This window comes from Hyperolius riggenbachi, chromosome 9, assembly GCF_040937935.1.
Source record: "Hyperolius riggenbachi isolate aHypRig1 chromosome 9, aHypRig1.pri, whole genome shotgun sequence".
In the NCBI taxonomy this organism is placed as follows: domain Eukaryota; kingdom Metazoa; phylum Chordata; class Amphibia; order Anura; family Hyperoliidae; genus Hyperolius; species Hyperolius riggenbachi.
The window spans coordinates 217885524-217906772 of NC_090654.1; the positions used below are offsets into that span (position 1 = coordinate 217885524).

A 21249-nucleotide genomic window follows, 5' to 3' on the forward strand; every position below is an offset into this window, starting at 1 on the left:
GAGAAATCCCACCGCAGCTGACGATGGGTTCCAGAGGGGAGGTTAGTGTTAGGCAGCGGGGATAAGAGATAAGTGTTTGGCAGAGGAAAGGGGGGGGGGATTATTGTTAGGCAGAGGAGAGGGGAGGTTAGTGTTAGGCAGAGGAGAGGGGAGGTTAGTATTAGGCAGAGGGGATGAGAGATTAGTATTAGGCAAAGGAGAGGGGAGGTTAGTGTTAGGCAGATGAGAGGGGAGGTTAGTGTTAGACACAGGGGAGGTTAGTATTAGGCAGAGGGGATGAGAGATTAGTGTTAAGGTGGCCACACACCATACAATTCAATTTAAAAATTGCAATTTTTCTGACTGATTGCAACATTTCAAAAATATGACCAATGTACCACACACGTATGTTCAATTTTTCCCCCAATTATCATAAAAATGATTGGAAACTCTGAAAAAATTGCTAGGGTGTGTATATTAATAAATTGACAATCCAACACACACCATACAATCTTTAGAAAGATTGAAGAAAAATATCTGACAGTCCGGATCAATTAAAATCGAAGAAAACGGGAAATCCGATTGGATTTTTCAGTTGAATAAAAAAAAAGCTTTCGATTTTTTTTCGGGAGATCTGATCGTTTTTATCGAATTACCGTAAAATCGGATCATTTTATTGTATCGTGTGTGGCCACCTTTAGGCAGAGGGGATGAGAGATTAGTGTTAGGCAGAGGAGAGGAGAGGTTGGTGTTAGGCAGAGGAGAGGGGAGGTTGGTGTTAGGCAGAGGAGAGGGGAGGTTAGTATTAGACACAGGGGAGGTTAGTATTAGGCAGCGGGGATGAGAGATTGGTGTTAGGCAGAGAAGAGGGGAGGTGAATGTTAGGAAGAGGATGGGTGGAGGGTAGTTTTAGGCTCAGGATAAAGTTGTTTGCAAATTCTAACAGTTGCATTTTTCACCACACCAGCAGCAGAGGTTGAACTGCCTGGTAAGCGCGCAGTTCAAGCTCCAGTGAAGAGCTTTTTTAACCGCTAGTCATTCGAAAAGCTCTTGCTAATGCAAGGCTATGGGTGATTTTTATAACCTCACATCCCTCAAGTGAGCACAAACTCATAGCATTACATTAGCAAGAGCTTTTCAAAGCACAAACACTTAGAAAAAGCTCTTGCAATGTGAACCAGCCCTTAGTGATCGCTGCAGTTGCTGGCTTCTCCCTACCATTTCTAATGAGGAATACTGAGGGTAGAACTGTTTCTCCTTGAGGTCTTCCGCGTATGAGCGTGTTGTGTGGAACTGGTAATGTACTATTTCTGTAGTGGGGCTACTTGCAGGGGCGTAGCTAGGGGGGGTCGGGGTAGGACAAGTGCCCCCGGGTCCCCAAGGGCGCCCAGCTGAGCTGCAGTGTTTTTTTGTTGTTGTTTTTTTGGGGGGGAGGGGAGCAGCACAGAGAAGAGGGAGAGCTGTGAGCAGCGGTAGGGAAGGGGGGCCATCTCCCCCTCCTTCCCTCACCTTAGGGTGCTCTCCCTCCCTCGCTGTCCCCTCCATTAATGTCTGGGTGTCTGGCGCAGCGTGCGGGACTCACCTCCGTCTCGCTCCAGTGCCGGAAGTTCGGGTGCCGCAGCCGTTGCTCTGGTGTGGACCAGACCAGAGTAGCGGCAAATCCATCTGGCACTGCGACGAGACGGAGGTGAGGTTCGCCTGCTGCGCCAGACACCCGGACATTAATACTGTCAGATTGAGTGTATTTTGGGGAACTGCTGCCAGGTGAGAGGTGTCTACCATATTAGGGGGCATTCTGCCTATTTATGTGAAATGCTGTCTATTTATGTTCCTCATGACTGCTGAATTTGTCTTGTTGGGGGCCTCATGGTTACTGAATTTGTCTTGTTGGGGGCCTCATGATTTGTTGGGGGCTTCAAGATCGCTGAATTTGTCTTGTTGGGGCCTCATGATTGCTGAATTTGTCTTGTTGGGGGCCTCATGATTGCTGAATTTGTCTTGTTGGGGGCCTCATGATTGCTGAATTTGTCTTGTTGGGGGCCTCATGATTGCTGAGTTGGTCATGTTGGGGGCCTCATGTTTGCTCATGATTGCTGAATTTGTCTTGGAACATGCTGGAAGGTACATACTGAGGGAGGGTGGGTGAGCGTGAGCCTGCTAACCTCAATGTACATTTGGCTCCACCTATAACCATGCCCACATTTATTATGTGGCCACGCCCAGTTTTTGTCGCGGCACAACCTTCACCTTAGGGGGCGCATTAATAGTCTTTGTCCCCGGGTGCTGAAAAGCCTAGCTACGCCTCTGGCTACTTGTTGGCGTTGTGGAACACTGCTGCTTCTAGTGATTGGCTGGCTGGGTAGGTGTGGCCGTTACCAACCGTTACTAGGATGCTGGGTGTCTTATGTAATATAATACCTATTTTGACCACAGCAGTATTCTGGTGCTCCATAGCCACCTTTGGTGAGCATAGGTCTAAATTATACTTTGACCTTGTACTGTCACCAGCTCCATGTCCTCCACTGTGCTGTAAATCCCATCTTTTATGTGTAGCACGACAGCCCTTGGCTGCTGGCCGTCCATTTTATAATTGAACTTGGCTTATAACATAATGAAATTACCATTTGTTACAGCCTGGGAACTCTCCTGTCCCCTCTCGCCTGCCTAATGATTCTCCGTTCTTTTATACAGATGTTGCAAGTTAATAAAGCTCTCATCACTTTGATTAGGAACTAAGCCGATTTTGAATCCTTTTATTTATTTTTTTCCCGGAGAATGAGCCAATTCCATAGGCTGGACAGCTTGGGCAGTGCTAATTCCAATCTAAGGTTGCAGATTAACCCTGATTGTCAGGGAGTGGCCACATGCCGCTGTAGTGGGTTGCAGACTAGAAGACTTAATTTAATTGGTAGTCCTTTTACTATGCCTAAACAAAACAGAAAAAAATGACTGTCTTGATGCTAATTTTAGAATCACACTTTCAGAAACACTTTTGCTTCTTCCTCAAATATGATGTTAAAGTGGTATGGAACTCAGCATTTCATCTTTGCGCTAAAAGATTTACAACATAAAATCTGCTCCTTCTTTCTTTTTTTTTTTTTCTTTTTTTTTTGGTAGTAGAACAGCGTTCAGTTAAACACAGCACTTTGTTCTTCAATGGAAAGCTCTTTGCTTGAGTGGGAAGCTTCTGGCCACCTAAGAGATAACATTATATTTTGTTTACATTCCTTTGTAAGATACATTTAGTAAACATTAGTAAACTGCCCAAACTGAGCTGTACTGAGCCGAGAAGTGATCAATAGATTTTAATATATAAATACAGCAGCTATGCAATAAAATGCAATGGAAGTTTTCAGAGCAGATAAACTGTACTTTTGGTAATTTGTAATTTGTAGACAATATTACTTGTGCACAAAAGTAAATATAACTGTATGCGTAATAATAAAGTAGAACACCATCTTTTTATTGAATTATGTCACGGTTTTATCCCACTCTTTAAATAAACAAAGGTGAGCTGGTTTAGGCACAGATAAAATATCGCAAATTAGCCGTAGAAGTTGGCTGTATATTTTTGGAGAGTAATGATTGGGTTAAAGAGATGGCCAATCATGAGAGAGGTAGGCGGAGAAGGAGGGTTGGAAATGGGTGGTAGGTAAAAGGAGATAAATGGGGAAGAGACTGAGAATTATAATTTCTTGGGAAATGGATGGTGGAGAAGAGATAAAGCTGCTGGAGAAAGCATGGTATAGAAAGAGGGGAATTTGGGAAGCGAGATAAAGAATGGTGTGGGAGATGGATGACTGAGAAGAGAACATAGATGCAACAGAAAGGTGATGGGGAGAGATGTTATAAAATAGGGTGGTGCTATAATTCACTCACCGCCTTCCTTTCCTTCTCCACATCCTCTCTGTGCGCCTGCTTAATCAAGCAGCAGTCTATATATCTGCTGTACATTATTGTTCCATCCAGCATTCCTTGTGTTTCCAGTATAGTGCCCCTTCTTTCCATCCTACAGCAATATTAAATGTTGAAGGTTCCCACTGCTTTTTAGCAATCGTTTGATTTTCTGCCCTTTTATTCTCATGTTAGGTGGTAGACTTGTGCCTGCAGTAAATTGACTATCCATTTATAAAACAGTCTGTGGATGTCCATCACCTCTTCAGCTAAAGATGTCCCATCGAAAAAAGGTGTTCCGTTGAAGTACTTTATTTTTCTCCTTGGCTACACTGTGGTCGGGATAAATGACGGTCCTTGCTAGTTTTCTCCTTGGCTACACTGTGGTCTGGATAAATGACAATTCCCACTGCTTGTATTTGCAGGACCGAAGTTCTTGGTGCCAGTGACAGTTTGTCTGCTCCAGAACGTGACCTTTTTTATTATTGGGCCGGTCTTGGCGTTTACGTTTTTAAGAGAGCAATGGCTCTTATGTTTGTAGACATTACTAACAGCCCTGGAATGTAAATGTCTTTATTCCGCTCAGCACTCTTGTCACAGAACACTACAACTTGTTGGCATCAGTGACCTTTTTTGTTCGACATAATGAATTATACCAGAAACAAATACAAGATTGAAATTAAAACAAGTGCTCTGTGCAATACTCTATAGAGGGCCAGGTTTCTGCCAAGGTCAGATGTGCTCTTTACATGAAGGAGATACATATAGTATAGAGTGTCCTGCGTATCAAATGTGAGGCTGCTGTATATTAGATAATACAATACAATACAATAACATTTCTATAGCGCTTTTCTCCCATAGGACTCAAAGCGCTTAGGCTCTCTCAGATTCAGTAGTTAGTAGGATGAAGTATTCACACAACAAAAGTTATATTTCTGCAAATGCCAGACTGAACAGGTGGGCTTTTTAACATGGAAGTTGCTGTTCATGTGCGAGGAGGGTTGAGTAAGGGGTTGGAGAAGGGAGGTGGCTGAATGTAGAAGTGTGAGATGGGCCTAGTCTTCTATGCATGGAAAATGGGGTCTACTCTACATGGAGCTGAACATAGAAGGGGGGGCTGAACTTTCCGTAAATAAAGGGGGGGCATACACATGGAATGGGGCTGTACTAGGAAGAAGGGTTTTTTTTATATGAAAGTGGGTCAGGCACATGGCATGGGGGGCTACACATGGAAGAAGGGACTTGCTTTATAGGAAGAGGGGGTATAACCAGCACTATGGTACAATACACACACTACTGTAGATAACCTTGTCCTGAAAGAATGTTTTATAGTTGTCTTATATAAAAATGCAGCAAAGATCATTGAATAGACACTTGGCACAGCTTTTTGCTAATGAACCTGTTCTGTTATATTAAGACAAGGTGGGGAGGACACGAGAGGCCTCCCTTGTGGCAGCACCTGCAGGAGATTAATCCAGAATGATTGCTGAATGGGAAGTTAGAGACGTTAAAGTATCCCTATACTAAGAATGAATTGTCACCTGATCCAAATGTCTGCCAGCCTGATGTTTAGACTGCAAAGGAGAATGCACATACTGAATCCCTCAGAGAAGATTGCAGCCTCTAGTAATGTCTGGCTGTCTCTTTGTATACTCCAATCCTCCCTTTTTTGATTCTTAGTTGTCCCTCTTTTATGTCATATGTTTAGACCTGTATAAAACTTAACTACTAGAAGACTGCAAGAGTAGAAGTTTAATTCACATGGATGTTGTTTTAAATTCTTGGAAAAGTACACACAGTGTTTTGTTTGAATTTACGCAAGCATTATTTGAGCATTGTGCAGTGGGTTGCATTTACATGCCTCTTGCCCAGGCATTTCATACATGCGCTAAGGGAGCACTTGGTATTGTGTATATTGTTTGTCTACCTATTTCATCACAGACCCTGCATGCCACGTTTACTAGACCTGGCCTTAAGTGTGATGCTCTACTCTATGTATGTCAAACTCCGGCCCTCAGAGCCATTCAATTTGGCCCTCAAGCGGTTTCCCCACTTTGTATTATGTTTGGCACACTCTAGACCACCAGGGAAGCTATATTGGAGGTGAAGCCCTGGAACACCAGGGAAGCCATATGGGGAGGTAGTTAGAAAGCACTTAACACTAGGGAACTGTATAGGGGAGGCTGGGGGTCTCTAGACACCAGGGGGCTGTATAGGGGAGGGAGGGAGGACTACTAGACACCAGAGAACTTTATAAGAGAGGAAGGTGGCCAGTAGACATTGAGGTTGGCCCGCGACTAGGTCGCAGTGTAGAATTTCGACCCACTTTGTATTTGAGTTTGACACCCTTGCCCTACACCCTGTGTTATGTTTCAGAACCTATGAATGCAGATCTTAAACCAGAGCCGTTGTCAGGCGTTAAAATGTGCATTACTCACAGGGCTGTGGAGTCGGAGTCGTGGAGTCGGGCAATTTTGGGTGCCTGGAGTCTGAGTCGGGAAAAAATGCTCCGACTCCGACTCCTAATGAATTTGTAACTGTAATTAAAATAGAAAATATGATAAAATGTTCTATTTCTCAGATAATAGTCATTAAAAATAATGTATATATACAGTAATAGCTGTGCTTAGTCTACAAAAATGAAATAAACCAATCAAAATTAGTTACTTGTGCTGCTTCAATAAAGCTGTCCCCGTATTTTTAAAGTCAGATATACATATCTGATTGTGACTGTACAGTATATATGATGTGTACACAGGAATCTCTTATAAATACGAAATAACATCTATGCTGTAAGTATAAAGCCTGATGTGTAGCTGTGTCACTAATAGAGATGGTCAACGAGATGGAAATAATTCTGCATTGATGCTGATTTATGCAAATGTATGCACTCCCTTTGCTGATGAAATCAAATAATTTGATATGTTATTAAAATTTGGTTTGGTGACTACAAATTAAAGGGAAACTAGAGTTGGGCGAACAGTTCGGCTGAGTTAGCCGAACTGCAGCCGAACTGTTCGGCTGCCCAACCTGTCATTTTGCTGTGGCTCTTACTACTTCCGGGTCGCAATGACCCGGAGTAGTACGTCTGCGCTGGCCCGGTGGAGCGCGTCCTAGATCGCGCTCCCGTTGCCGGGCACTCTCTGCGCATGTGTGTGACGTCACTCTAGGACGCCCTCCGCCGGGCCAGCGCAGACGTACTACTCCGGGTCATTGCGACCCGGAAGTAGTAAGAGCCACAGCAAAATGACAGGTTGGGCAGCCGAACAGTTCGGCTGCAGTTCGGCTAACACAGCCGAACTGTTCGCCCAACTCTAAGGGAAACTGAGACGGATGAAAAGTAAAGTTTTATACATACCTGGGGCTTCCTCCAGCCCCCTTCAGGCTAATCAGTCCCTCACTGTCTTCCACCACCCGGATCTTCTGCTATGAGTCCTGGTAATTCAGCCAGTCAGCGCTGTCCGGCCGCATGCCGCTCCCACAGCCAGGAACATTCTGCACCTGCGCAATAGTGCTGCACAGGTGTAGTATGCTCCTGGCGGCGGAGTATGTGCATGCGCACTACGCCTGACAGGCTCAAGTACCTGGACTCATAGCAGAAGATCCAGGTGGTGGAGGAGGACAACGAGGGACTGATTATCCTGAAGGCGGCTGGAGGAAGCCCCAGGTATGTATAAAACTTTAATTTCATCTGTCTCAGGTTTACGTTGTTACACAGTAGTACTATACATTACATATGCACTCCCCACAGAGCTGCAGGGAATCCACTGAGAATGCTGTGCACATTGAACACAGAGGTGTTGTCTGTCACCCAGAATCTCCTCATTTCCCTGCAGAGTACCTGCACATCATTCTTACATGTACCCACACTTACATTGCCTAGGGCCTGATAGATGTTCTTTGTTCCGGTTTGTACCTTTTACAAGTACTCTTACCAAGGACTAGTTTTAGTCTAAAGGGAATAAATATAGTAGTCTACATATCCTTCTCACTTCAGTTGTCTTGTAAAATTCCTAAGCGTTGGCAGTTAGAGAGTCTGAAGCGAGAATAGATCTCGCTTCAGACCTCATAGCTAGCAGGGGCATGCGTGCCCCTGCTAAAACGCCGCTATAGCGCGGCTTAACGGGGGTCCCTGTCCCCCCAAACCCCCTCCGAGCAGCGGGGGAGCGCTTCCTGGTTGGGGCAGGGCTAACCGCCGCAGCCCTGCCCCATGCGCGTCTGTCAGACGCGTACCTCCGCCTCTCCCCCGCCCCTCTCAGTCTTCCTTCACTGAGAGGGGCGGGGGAGAGGCGGCGATGCGCGTCTGATAGACGCGACTGGAGGCAGGGCTGCAGCCGTTAGCCCTGCCTCCAGGAAGATCAGCTCCAGCGACCTTTTTCCGACCCAGGTTTGCGGGGGGTGGGTTGGGGGTGAAGGGACCCCCGTTAAGCCGCGGGATAGCGGCGTTTTAGCAGGGGCACACGTGCCCCTGCTATATATAAGACCTGAAGCGAGATTTAGTCTCGCTTCAGTGTCTCTTTAAGAGACGAATTTCACGTTACATACTTTTAATCAACAAAATTGTAATATGCAAATTAGAGGAGTCTTGGAGTCGGAGTCGGTGGAATCCTAAACTGAGGAGTCTGAGTCGGAGTCTGTGGATTTTTGGACCGACTCCACAGCCCTGGTTACTCTTACTCATATGTAGTTTGTTTTCCCAGTATTCCTTCGTGACCTTTGTAGCACCTGCAGAGGTCTGATAGTGTTTCTTGCAGATTGATTCATGGCATGACGTGTTCTTTGCCTAATGTCTTTACACTGAGAAGTGCCCCACTTCCTAATTTCCAAAAGTTGGGCGGTGTGGCTAGTGTCCAGGATCTGAATAGAGTAATAATAAAAATCTAATCATTAAAAATAGAGAGCAACTTTCCTGAATGTAACTCAATGATTAAAATTGCTTTTATTTTACACGATTTATTAAATTTAGTCAGTGTTTGCCCATTGTAAATTCACTACTCTCCCTGATTTACATTCTGAAGTTTATCACAGGTGGTGACATCTTTACTGCTGGCAAAGAGCATCACTGCGGAATGTTTCTTATGTGGTACAATATGATCAGAAACGCCTGTTCTCCCAGAATGCTCTGGGGCAGAAGACTGCATAACTAAATAGCCTAGGCTAAAAATCTCTAAGCGGGTGGGTTATGTACAGATATACAGAAGTACATACATATAGGAAGTGTTTCTGACAATGAAACAAGGATAATTCACGTAAAACTGGTAAGCCTGAATAATGGGTTACATTCTTATGTTGTTGCAGTGCCTCTTTTTAATAATACATATAGAGAAACTGTGTGACCAAGTCTCTAAACGGATCTAAAAGAAACACTTGTGCTTTATCCCAGTCAATTATTGCTACTTACAATGCCTGGAGTATTTTGCTACAGAGATGCCTAAGAGGATCAGGTTTTAAAAGCGGTAACCGTATTGTATGGATAATACGTCTTACTAGCAAGTAAGAAGTCCTCTGGTATGAAGTATGTTGTTGTCTCTTGGTGTATAATGCAAACATCTTTACATTTTCCCATCAGATTAAGATGCCTTGGGATTCCCCACCTGACACATAATGACCTTAGTCAGTGGGTGGTATTAGCATGACTCAGGCTTTTACAGGTCATGTGATTAATCAAGGGGGTCACATATTTATGCAAGACATAACAATGCTGTGCTGTTTTGACATAGCGAGCGCAAATCCCTCACCCCAAGTAAGGCACTTTACTACTTGATACATTTACAACTTTATTCATAAGCAAAATAATTCCAGTATTATTCCTATATGCATTATAATGTGGAGTAAGAAAGGAGATCTAACGCACTTGTCAAATGTCGTCTTTAAACTTTATTCAAGACCTATCCAGAAGGAGAACCAGCCTCACATGTAGCTGACATGTTTCTGACCGCAATGGCGGTCTGAAATATGTCACATGTGATGCTGGTTCTCATTTTGAATAAAGTTTTGAAAACGATATTGGACAATTGTGGACCATCTCGTTTTTTTTCCTCCAGTTTTAATGGAGTGAAGCTTCCAGGTTCCTGCACTGTCCTCACTGGGGGGTTGAGCAGTACACTACATCCCTTTTTGTCATTTTGTAATGTGTTTTAGTAGGGCTCAAATGGTCAGTTTTTCAAGCTGCATACGTTTGCAGGAAGAATTTGCATGATCCAGTATGAACTTAATTTGCATCTCATTGACCATCCCTAATGCTGACATCAGCAAGATGGCAGCTCCTATGTTGCCCCCCCCCCCCCCCCCAAAAAAAAACAGGCATCAGGTATCCATTATGGGAAGTAATAGTATCCGATACATAAATACAAAATAATACCACAAAACTATCTATTTCTAGTTTCTTATCTACTTCAAAGTAAAAATAACCATGTCTGCTGCGTTTTGTGTCATTCCACAAGGTTGAACAATGGTTTAGTGGGGTTGTCCTGTGATGACTATGATGAGCAACTTCTGACAGGGAGAATCTGCCCTATCTATCATGTCAGTCACAGCCAAGCAGCACAAACCTTCCCGCCCTTTTAGTCAGTCAAGCATCTCTAGATATCTTACAACCTTCAGGAAAGAGTCTGAGGACTGACTGGAGAAACTATTTGGAAAATAATAATAAAAATAAAAAATTGCGGTTGATAACTTTAGAAGCGCACAAAAGGTAACTTGGAACTAAAGTCATGTCCCACAAATTACGTTCAAATTGTTAAGCTTTCATTTTTTAAAGCTTATGTATAAAATGTGTCCAAAATCTTTGCGAAAAAAGTCTTTGGGACACTCATAATGTTGAAGAAGCAGTGTGGGAAGGATGGGTTCATGTAGCCATGCATGCTAGGAGAAGACTCCCAGTAAAACATTACATTTTTAGGTGCTGGAGGTGCCTCAGAAGTTGGGCGTCACCCATGACTATTTTTTTTTTTTTTTTTTTTTATCCACTATATTTTTAGCCACAGTTTGTAATTTATTTATTTTTTTAACACTGTTTTTTTTATTAAATTTAAAAAGTCATAATGGACAAAGCAATGTACTGTCAGACGAACAGGAAATACCAAAGGAAAGAAACAATCGTTCTTCAAAAATTAGGAAACTATTACATCAGCCATACATGTAGTGTCTACCTCAGAATACAAAAATTATCATATGAATGATGAGAGGGTGACATTTTAAGGACAGACCAATAAAGAAATCAACAGCAGAATAAACTGTCCAATGCAAACAGACAAGCCGACATCCAGCTCTATTATGTAAATGGAGCAATGGCCTTGAGATAAAACATTTTACAATACCTAGAGTTTAGGAAAAAGGAATAAAACGGGAACTACAACAGCAGCAGTTGGAATAGTAACTAAAACATGACCAACATACTCTTATAAAGCAAAACAGATTGGGTCAGGCCGGATCCCATCCACTCAAGAAATGAAGATAGAGTACTTACCGTATCATGGGTCTCCTGGAGAAGCTGGTGGTTGTATCCATAAGGAACTAAACAATCCTCTTTGACCATCAAGAGCTTCCCATGGTCCCCAAATGCGATCATACCTGAGCTCTAGATCTACAGTTCGTACATTTTATCGAGCATTTCAGGTGCCCAAATATTAATATGGGTGCCTATGGGGCACCTAAACTTCAATGGCACTGGTATTTTTCATTTGGCATGTTTAACAACTGCCATCCAGGAAATTATTTAAAAAAAAAAACACTGAAAATCCCTGAGGAGGAGATGGACTAGTCCAAAACCTGTCGCTTTTGTCATATTTTAAATGATTCCTTTTTTTACTTTAGTGGTCCTTTAAGGTTTAAAGGAGGAGATGATGAAGTTGTTTTGTGTCCAGTTATGATTAATGTTGAATTTATGTATTGTGCATGGCAGCACACTTTTAAGTTGGATTTCCATTGCTGTGTTTCAGCTCAGTGGAATATAAACGAGGAAGACCTGATTGCAGACACTTCAGCAAGGACAAATGGTAAGTGTCTTTGTGTATTAGTGACTATCAGAGAGTTCCTATCATGCTGATGCTATCTAGCAGCTGTCCTTTTACTGCTGTATACAATTCACAGGAGAACCATTTTTCCGTGATACATTATCCACCTGTGTAGATGGGAACAGCTAGCCAGGAGCGATACAATGACATTTATATTCATCATGTGTGAGAATGGCAGAAATTTCCATTTGCAATAAATTTGGCATTTAAAGACTACTTTAGAGGGCCACAAGCACCAGTCTGTCTTTCCGCTGTCATTTCCGATGTCACTTTACTTTAAAGCCTAACCAAATATAAAGTTAAACGAGGCAAATTTTGGAAGCAATCTTGTTGATTGATGTTGATTTTATTTATGTTTTACCTGCCTTACCTGTAGCTGTGCACCTACCTGTATGGGCTTAAAACGTCCTGTTATTTTCCTATTCGCATTGGGGTGTTGCAGTTGATCACATCTGCTTCCTGTAAGCTACAAAGTACCGCCTCTTAATGTAGACAGATCGTTGCGCTTCAATGCAGGGATGCTGAGAAATGTGCTCTGGAATGTATTGTTCCACCTGCTTTGGGTGTCACATGGTCACATGACGGCCTCACCCTCCAGCTTAATCTGGAGAGGAAAGGAAGCAAGCTGTACTGTGGTAGGATGCACATTTGACCCGTAAAACAGATATTTCATCCAGCACTTAGCGTCTGTATTCTGTTTACATCCACTTACTATCCTGATTGCGGTTTGTATTTGCTTTGTTCAATCTTGGATTGTGTTGGGCTTTAAAGGAACTTGAAGTCAGAGGAATATGTAGGCTGACGATTAATTTTAAATGCCAGTTACCTGGCTATGTCCTGGCCTGCTGATCCTCTGCCTCTAATGCTTTTATCCATACACCCTGAACAAGCATGCAGATAAGATGCTCTGACTAAAGTCTGACTGGATTAACTGTATGCTTGTTTCATGATTTAGACATAATTAATGACAGAATGATCAGCAGGGCTTGCAGGGAACTGGTATTGTTTAAAAAGAAAGAAATATGGCAGCCTCCACATCCCTCTTGCTTCAGGTTCCCTTTAACCACTTCACCTCCAAGTGTTTTCACCTTTACAAACCAGAGCAATTTTCACCTTTCAGCGATCTTTCCATTCATTCGACTATAACTTTATTACTACTTATCACAACAAAACTATCTAGGCTTTCTTTGAGTTGGTACTTTTTACTAAATTATTTTATTCTAACTGAATATTAAAATCGTAGCTTCAGTAGACTGAAAAGATCCGGGCACCAATGGTGTTGCAAATTCCACTTATTTATTTCATCCCCACCCGACAAAACACACAGCAGGGCTAAGTCTTTTAAAGAGACACTGAAGCGAAAAAAAAATTATGATATTATGATTTGTATGTGTAGTACAGCTAAGAAATAAAACATTAAGATTAGATACATCAGTCTAATTGTTTCCAGTACAGGAAGAGTTGAGAAACTCCAGTTGTTAACTCTATGCAAAAAAGCAATTAAGCTCTCCGACTAAGTTAGTCGTGGAGAGGGCTGTTATCTGACTTTTATTATCTCAACTGTAAGTAAACTGTTTACTTTTTCTCTGCCAGAGGAGAGGTCATTACTTCACAGACTGCTCTGAAAGACTCATTTTGAATGCTGAGTGTTGTGTAATCTGCACATATTATAGAATGATGCAATGTTAGAAAAAAACACTATATACCTGAAAATAAAAGTATGAGAATATTTTCTTTGCTGCTAATCTTCTAGTAATTATTCATAGTACACAACCAATTCACTATATCATATTTTTTTTTTCGCTTCAGTGTCTCTTTAAGTCTTTTAGACTTAGCCCTGATGTGTGTTTTGTCGGGTGGGGATGAAATAAACAAGTGGAATTTGCAACACCATTGGTGCCTGGATCTTTTCATTCTACTGAAGCTACAATTACTGCTGTTCTCCGGAGGCACAGTAGGTGTACCACTTAACCCTGCCTAGGCTGCCAGCTGCATCTAGTGCCGATCTAAAACTTCTTTATTTTGCAAATTGGAATATTAAAATATTAGAAAAAAAAATATTTCTCAGGTTTTGGCCATTACAGTATAGTTTTAAAATAAAATGTTCTACAGTGAATAAAACCCACACATTTAATTTGCCTATTTGTCCCGGTTATGGCAACTTTTAAAATATATCCCTAGTACAATGTATGGCGCATATATTTTATTTGAAAATAAGGGTTCTTTTTTTCAGTATTGCGTCCATCACTAATTACCAGCTCATAAATTAAAAAATAACAGTAATATACCCACTTGACATGCATAAAAAAAAAAATTCAGTCCCTAAGGAAACTATATTTTTTTTCATTGTCATTTTTTTTTTTTAAATGCAAAAAAATGTATTTGGGCACTGCGGGAGGGAAGGCGTTAATTTTAAAAGTGTGAGTCTTTTTTATTAAAATGTATGTATGTATGTATGTGTAATTTTATTATTAGGCTACAAGATGTCCTCATGCATTATTTCCTATTAGCGTAGTATAAGTATGCGCTAAACCGGAAGTAATGCGTGGACGTTATTACAAAAGATACAATGCAGGCATCTCATTGATGCCGGCGATCATTGACACAGGGACGTGTGGTAGATGAATAGGAACTGCATTCCCTTTCGTTCATCTCCGATCCAACAATCAGTGGCGAGAACTAGCACAGGAGTGCGCGGCGTCAAGAGACTAGTGTCTGTCCCAGCGAGGTAAAATGGTGTTTTTTAGGAACGTAAATACTCATCCTGGGGGAGGGGAAGGGGTTGATGGAAACTTAAACTGAGAGAAAAGTCTAAGAAGCCATTACTGACTTCCTTTTAGGAATTCTGTTTGCTTGTTATTCTGCCTCTTGTAGTGCTTTCTCTATCGAGTATGCAGATCAGACACGTCTCTCGCTGGCTGCATACCTGTTGCAGATGTGTGACTCAAACTAGTTGTCCCCAAAGGAGCATGATATGCAAGCAACTGGAATGGGGGGTAAAGATGGAAGTCCTCCGCTTTTTACTCATTTTAGGCATTCTTTAAGCTTGATCTGAATTAACCATATTTTTCGGACCACAAGACAAAAACCTGGGAAAAAATAAAAAGATACTAAACCTGGCGCATCTACGGGCGTCTTGTGGAACATCTCCCACCCAAGCTGTCTTTACCCATGTACAGAATACTGACAACTTTTTCCAAGGCGGCCCCTCCCCCGCCAAGCCTCCTGTCAGCATGGCTACTGCAGAAAAACAACAACTTTTACCTCATTCCCCCCTCCCATACGCCTCATGTATTCCCCGTGGGCACCTACACAACATCAAAGAGCTTTTCTACAGCGTCTCCAATTCTGCTAAGCCTCCTGTATCCGCAATTGCAGAGTAAAGAGCTACAGCGGAATCCTTACATGATCCAGCCGGCGCGGTACTCTGTCTGTGTCCTTTCATGCTTACAAGAGTCTTAAAAAGTCACATACGGTACTTGCCTATGGAGAGGGTAGGCTCTAAATCCCATAGAGCCTTCATTGTCCTCTCACGGTGTCCCTATTGCAGCACTGCCCTCCCCCCATTTCAATTTGCCACCTCTTGGAAACCTTGGAAGGCTTTGTAAGCACTCATGTCCCTGGTAGTGCCCTGGTTGGGAATCAAACCAGGGACCCAGCGCTGCAAGGGGAAAGTGCTAACCACTACAATGCCGTGCTGCAGTTGGTAAATGCCTTAAACGTGAGGTGACTGTGCTGGAATGAGGACACCGAGAGAGGGGCGGAAGGCTCTTTATTGCTGGTAAAGGGGAAGCCCACTGGCAGCCAGGGGCTTATTAGGCCTGTTCCGAAAGCTAACTTGCATTACAGATGTATTACACACCAGCAATCAATTTGGGAGTTTAAAAAACAAACTTATAACTCCATTTACCCTATAACAGCCCGGCCCCTCATTTTTGTTGAGCGTAAGGAAGCCTGATATTTGTTGTGTATATGTCTTGGGATAGATTTTCAAGTATTTCAGGCTTATTGTATTCTATTCTGCTTTCTGAAACCTTTTCTGCCTATTGCAGAACAAGGAATAATTGCCTTAAATACGGTTTCCTCTCAAGCTTTTCAACTACAATTTTTCTCCATTTAGAATGCGGCATTCATCCTGATCCTGCACCCATTCACAGTCCTCCCAGAGGCAGGGCGGCTTTCTTCTCTCTGCTGCTCATTGTGCCTCCATTTTAAATAAAAACCTACAAAATAAAGCATTTTACTGCTTCCTGTGAAATCACAAAACCATAATTAGCTCACTGAATGGGGCTTGTACATTCCGCACGGGAACGCGTTCTTCAGTCGTCTTCGGCGGGCTGGTACCTCACTGTTGGGCATTGTGAAAGGCTGCTATGGCAGATGGCCTGGGGAGGCCTCCTGACAAGCGAGAGTACATTTAAAGGTGATTTCCAAAATCCAGCATTTTAAAGGTAATCTACAGTGAGGTTTTTCAAAAACTTAAAGGGGTTCTTTAAGGTTTGTGTTTTTTTTTTTTTTTCTTTTTAAGTTTCACTTCTTCTACTGGCCCCCTGCAGACGTCCTGCAGGGAGTCCACACCAACCTCAAGGATCCTCCAGTCCCCCGCCGTGGCTCTTTTTTCCATTTGGCCGACTTACAAATCGACAACCACTGCGCTTGGGTGGCCCTGGCCACGTATCCTCGCCCCCCTGCTCACGTCACTGAAAGCGTTCTGGCTAGGCACAGCACAAAGTTTTCTCAGACTGCGCAGGACGCTGCCGGCAACAGTAGCAAAGACGTACACGGCCACGCAGGCGCAGTAGCCGTAGTTGCCGAAATGGAAAGTGAGCTGCAGCTGGGGAACCGGAGGATCAATAGCTGGCAACTGAATTAAATGTTGCCCCTGAGTTCATGGCGGCCTGGAAGGGAAATAGAAATGAATGCTGCCGAGACTTTTGCAGGGAGAGACGTTCTCTGCTTTGCTCTGCGCCTACATTTCCTGGCGCCTTAATTATGTGTATGTCGTGGCCCCACTTCTATGTTCCCCTAATAGCAGAATAGCGGCAGCGGAGGTGCTTCCAGAATAGTCTCGCCTGATCCAGATCTGGTACTACACTGCTCCAGGTCTCCCATCCAAGCAATCCTCTGCTGTGGTGTCTGCTCTTTGCCTGCCTCGATCTCCCGCATATCACATGTACAGGAGAACCAGGAAGTAGAGAAAGAGTTGCTGCCCCTGGAGGATGGATCAGAAGAGAGACCAGTGTCATAGAAATAAGGAAAGCTGCTAACTACAAAGACGAGAAAATGAGAGAGTAGAGCAGAAAGTAAAGGGAGAGAAAAAGAAAATGAAACTGATAATTGAAGACATTAAAAAACAAGTGACACCCATGCTAACCTAGAAATAAACACATATACAGTGGAGGAAATAATTATTTGACCCCTCACTGATTTTGTAAGTTTGTCCAATGACAAAGAAATGAAAAGTCTCAGAACCGTATCATTTCAATGGTAGGTTTATTTTAACAGTGGCAGATAGCACATCAAAAGGAAAATCGAAAAAATAACCTCAAATAAAAGATAGCAACTGATTTGCATTTCATTGAGTGAAATAAGTTTTTGAACCCTCTAACAAAAAAAGACTTAATACTTAGTGGAAAAACCCTTGTTTGCAAACACAGAGGTCAAACGTTTCTTGTAATTGATGACCAAGTTTGCACACATTTTAGGAGGAATGTTGGTCCACTCCTCTTTGCAGATCATCTCTAAATCCCTAAGGTTTCGAGGCTGTCTCTGTGCCATGGGCGTCCGCACATATGGCAAAACCGGGCATCTGCCCGAGCCTGGCCGCCCGCTGCCCCCCCCCCTGGCCGCGTGCCCGTGCAGCCAGCAAGAGGGGAACAGCGCAGAGAAGAGAGAGAGCTATGGGCACAGTGGGGAAGGGCAGACGTCTCCCCCCCCCCCCCCCCCTTCCCTCACCTTAGGGGGTTCTCTCTCCCTCGCTGTCCCCTCTGGAATGAAGTGTGCAGCGGATGGCAGCGAGCGGAACTTACCTCCTCTCGCTCCTGCGCCGGAAGTTCTGGTGCCGCACTCTGGTCTGGATCAGGCCAGAGTAGCGGCTAATCCATCCGGCGCGTGCGACGAGTGGAGGTAAGTTCCGCCCGCTGCCAGCCGCTGCACACTTCATTCCGGACTCCGGAGGGGAGAGCGAGAGAGGGAGGGAGAGCCCCCTAAGGTGAGTGCCCATAGCTCTCCCTCTTCTCTCCGCTGCTCCCCTCCTCCTGCACACATGGCCACTTTTTCTGGGGACATATACCCCTGGCTACATATACTGGGACATATACCCCCTGCCTACATATACTGGGACATATACCCCTGCCTACATATACTGGGACATATACCCCTGCCTACATATACTGGGACATATACCCCTGCCTACATATACTGGGACATATACCCCTGCCTACATATACTGGGACATATACCCCTGCCTACATATACTGGGACATATACCCCTGCCTACATATACTGGGACATATACCCCTGCCTACATATACTGGGACATATACCCCTGCCTACATATACTGGGACATATACCCCTGCCTACATATACTGGGACATATACCCCTGCCTACATATACTGGGACATATACCCCTGGCTACATATACTGGGACATATACACCTGCCTACATATACTGGGACATATACCCCCTGCCTACATATACTGGGACATATACCCCTGGCTCCATATACTGGGACATATAACCCCTGCCTACATATACTGAGACATATACCCCCTGCCTACATATACTGGGACATATACCCCTGGCTACCTGTTCTGGGGACATCTCTACCCCTGGCTACCAGTTCTGGGGACATCTATACCGCTGGCCACCTATTCTGGGGACACCTATAGACCTGGGGCTACCTATTTTTGGGGAACCACTGCTGTCAGATTGAGTGTATTTTGGGGAACTGCTGCCAGGTGAGAGGTGTCTACATATTAAGGGGGTATTCTGCCTATTTATGTGAAAAGCTGTCTATTTATGTGCCTCATGACTGCTGAATTTGTCTTGTTGCGGGCCTCATGGTTACTGACTTTGTCTTGTTGGGGGCCTCATGATTTGTTGGGGGCCTCATGATTGCTGAATTTGTCTTGTTGGGGGCCTCATGATTGCTGAATTTGTTTTGTTGGGGGCCTCATGATTGCTGAATTTGTTTTGTTGGGGGCCTCATGATTGCTGAATTTGTCTTGTTGGGGGCCTCATGATTGCTGAGTTGGTCTTGTTGGGGGCCTCATGATTGCTGAGTTGGTCATGTTGGGGGCCTCATGATTGTTGAATTTGTCTTGATGGGGGGGGGGGGGGCTCATGATTGCTGAATTTGTCTTGTTGGAGGTCACATGATTGCTAACTGCGAGACTATGGAAAAAGCTGAATCCTCATCATATGAGACAATAGCATTAAACCTACTTTTTCCGCTTTTTAAAACAGAAAATGAAACTGGGAGGTTCTAAAAAAAAATGAATAATTTTTTTCAGGAGTACGATGGATGAAATGGTTTATCTTCACAGTTTATTTTCAACTTAATTTTCCATAATGTTCATGTATGAGTTAAAACGTTTGTATTTAGTTTAAATTGCTGTTGGCACTTTGTGATAGTAAAGTGACTTTGCAGTTTGGACATTCGACCTCCAAAAGGTTCGCCACCACTGTCCTAATCTAATGTCCCACCATTGCTTAGTTCATGTAAACTTGTCTCCACCCACGACCACACCCACATTCTGGTTCATGACCACACCCATTTCTCGGCGTAGCTCCATTTTTTGGCGCACTACGCGCGCCACACAACAGCAGCCCAAATTTGCCGCCCCTCTTTTTGCTCCCCACTTTTTGCCCCCCCCCCCCTGGAAAATTTTCTGCGGACGCCCATGCTCTGTGCAACTCTGAGCTTGAGCTCCCTCCATAGGTTTTCTATTGGATTAAGGTCCGGAGACTGACTAGGCCACTCCATGACCTTAATGTGCTTCTTCTTGAGCCACTCCTTTGTTGCCTTTGCTGTATGGTTTGGGTCATTGTCGTGCTGGAACACCCATCCACGACCCATTTTCAGTTTCCTGGCAGAGGGAAGGAGGTTGTCGTTCAGGATTTCACGATACATGGCTCCGTCCATTTTCCCGTTATGGGATTAAGTTGTCCTGTGCCCTTAGCAGAAAAACACCCCCAAAGCAAAATGTTTCCACCCCCATGCTTGACGGTGGGGACGGTGTTTTGGGGGTCATAGGCAGCATTTTTCTTCCTCCAAACACAGCGAGTTGAGTTAATGCCAAAGAGCTCTATTTTGGTCTCATCAGACCACAGCCCCTTCTCCCAGTCACTCACAGAATCATTCAGGTGTTCATTGGCAAACTTCAGACTTGCCTGCACATGCGCCTTCTTGAGCAGGGGGACCTTGCGAGCCCTGCAGGATTTTAATCCATTGCGGTGTAATGTGTTTCCAATGGTTTTCTTGGTGACTGTGGTCCCTGCTAATTTGAGGTCATTCACTAACTCCTCCCGTGTAGTTCTAGGATGCTTTTTCACCTTTCTCAGAACCATTGACACCCCACGAGGTGAGATCTTGCGTGGAGCCCCAGAGCGAGGTCGATTGATGGTCATTTTGTGCTCCTTCCATTTTCGAACAATCGCACCAACAGTTGTCACCTTCTCTCCTAGCTTCTTGCTAATGGTTTTGTAGCCCATTCCAGCCTTGTGCAGGTCTACAATTTTGTCTGACATCCTTGGACAGCTCTTTGGTCTTTCCCATGTTGGAGAGTTTGGAGTCTGCTTGATTGATTGATTCTGTGGACAGGTGTCTTTTATACAGGTTACACCACAAAACAAACTTCCACTGCGCTCCAACTTGAACCTCCACGGGGTCTGTGGTTAATCACTTTAGAGTGCTGCTCCTGGGTTACTCGGGACCAGTAATTGGCTGATAAGCAGAAAAAGGGATTGGGAAAACAAGAGCGCTCTCTAGTGCATTAACTGTTTTAATTTAGCTTCATACGCAAAAGGGTTAAAATAAACTTACAATATAATCAGATAAAACATCGCATATCTCACAAAGAGTGTATCATCACCGCTTCCTGCAGATGGAAAAACCAACTCTGGTCGCCTCAATACTGTGGCCAGCAGTGATCGGAATCCGGAGTTCCGGTAGCGCCAGCGGGAGGAGGAACGCGGCGGAATCGTAGCAGCTGCCTGTGCCTATTGCGTCATTACGCGTTTCGGCGTTCAACGCCTTCGTCAGATCTCGTCTTTTATACAGGTGACTAGTTAAGACAGGTGTCCTTAATGAGGGTGACTAATTGAGTAGAAGTGTCTAACCACTCTGTGGGAGCCA

The 21249-nt window shown here is 43.9% G+C and overlaps 1 protein-coding gene across 4 annotated transcripts in view; it reads left to right on the forward strand.

Moving 5' to 3' along the window:
- Positions 1-21249, forward strand: part of PLXNB1 (plexin B1) — a 319785-nt gene that overhangs the window by 107603 nt on the left and 190933 nt on the right. For all 4 annotated transcript variants that reach the window (XM_068254005.1, XM_068254008.1, XM_068254007.1 and 1 more), the window contains exon 2: positions 11814-11870. The gene's annotated coding sequence lies outside the window, so the exon portion shown is untranslated. The remainder of the gene's footprint in view (positions 1-11813; positions 11871-21249) is intronic.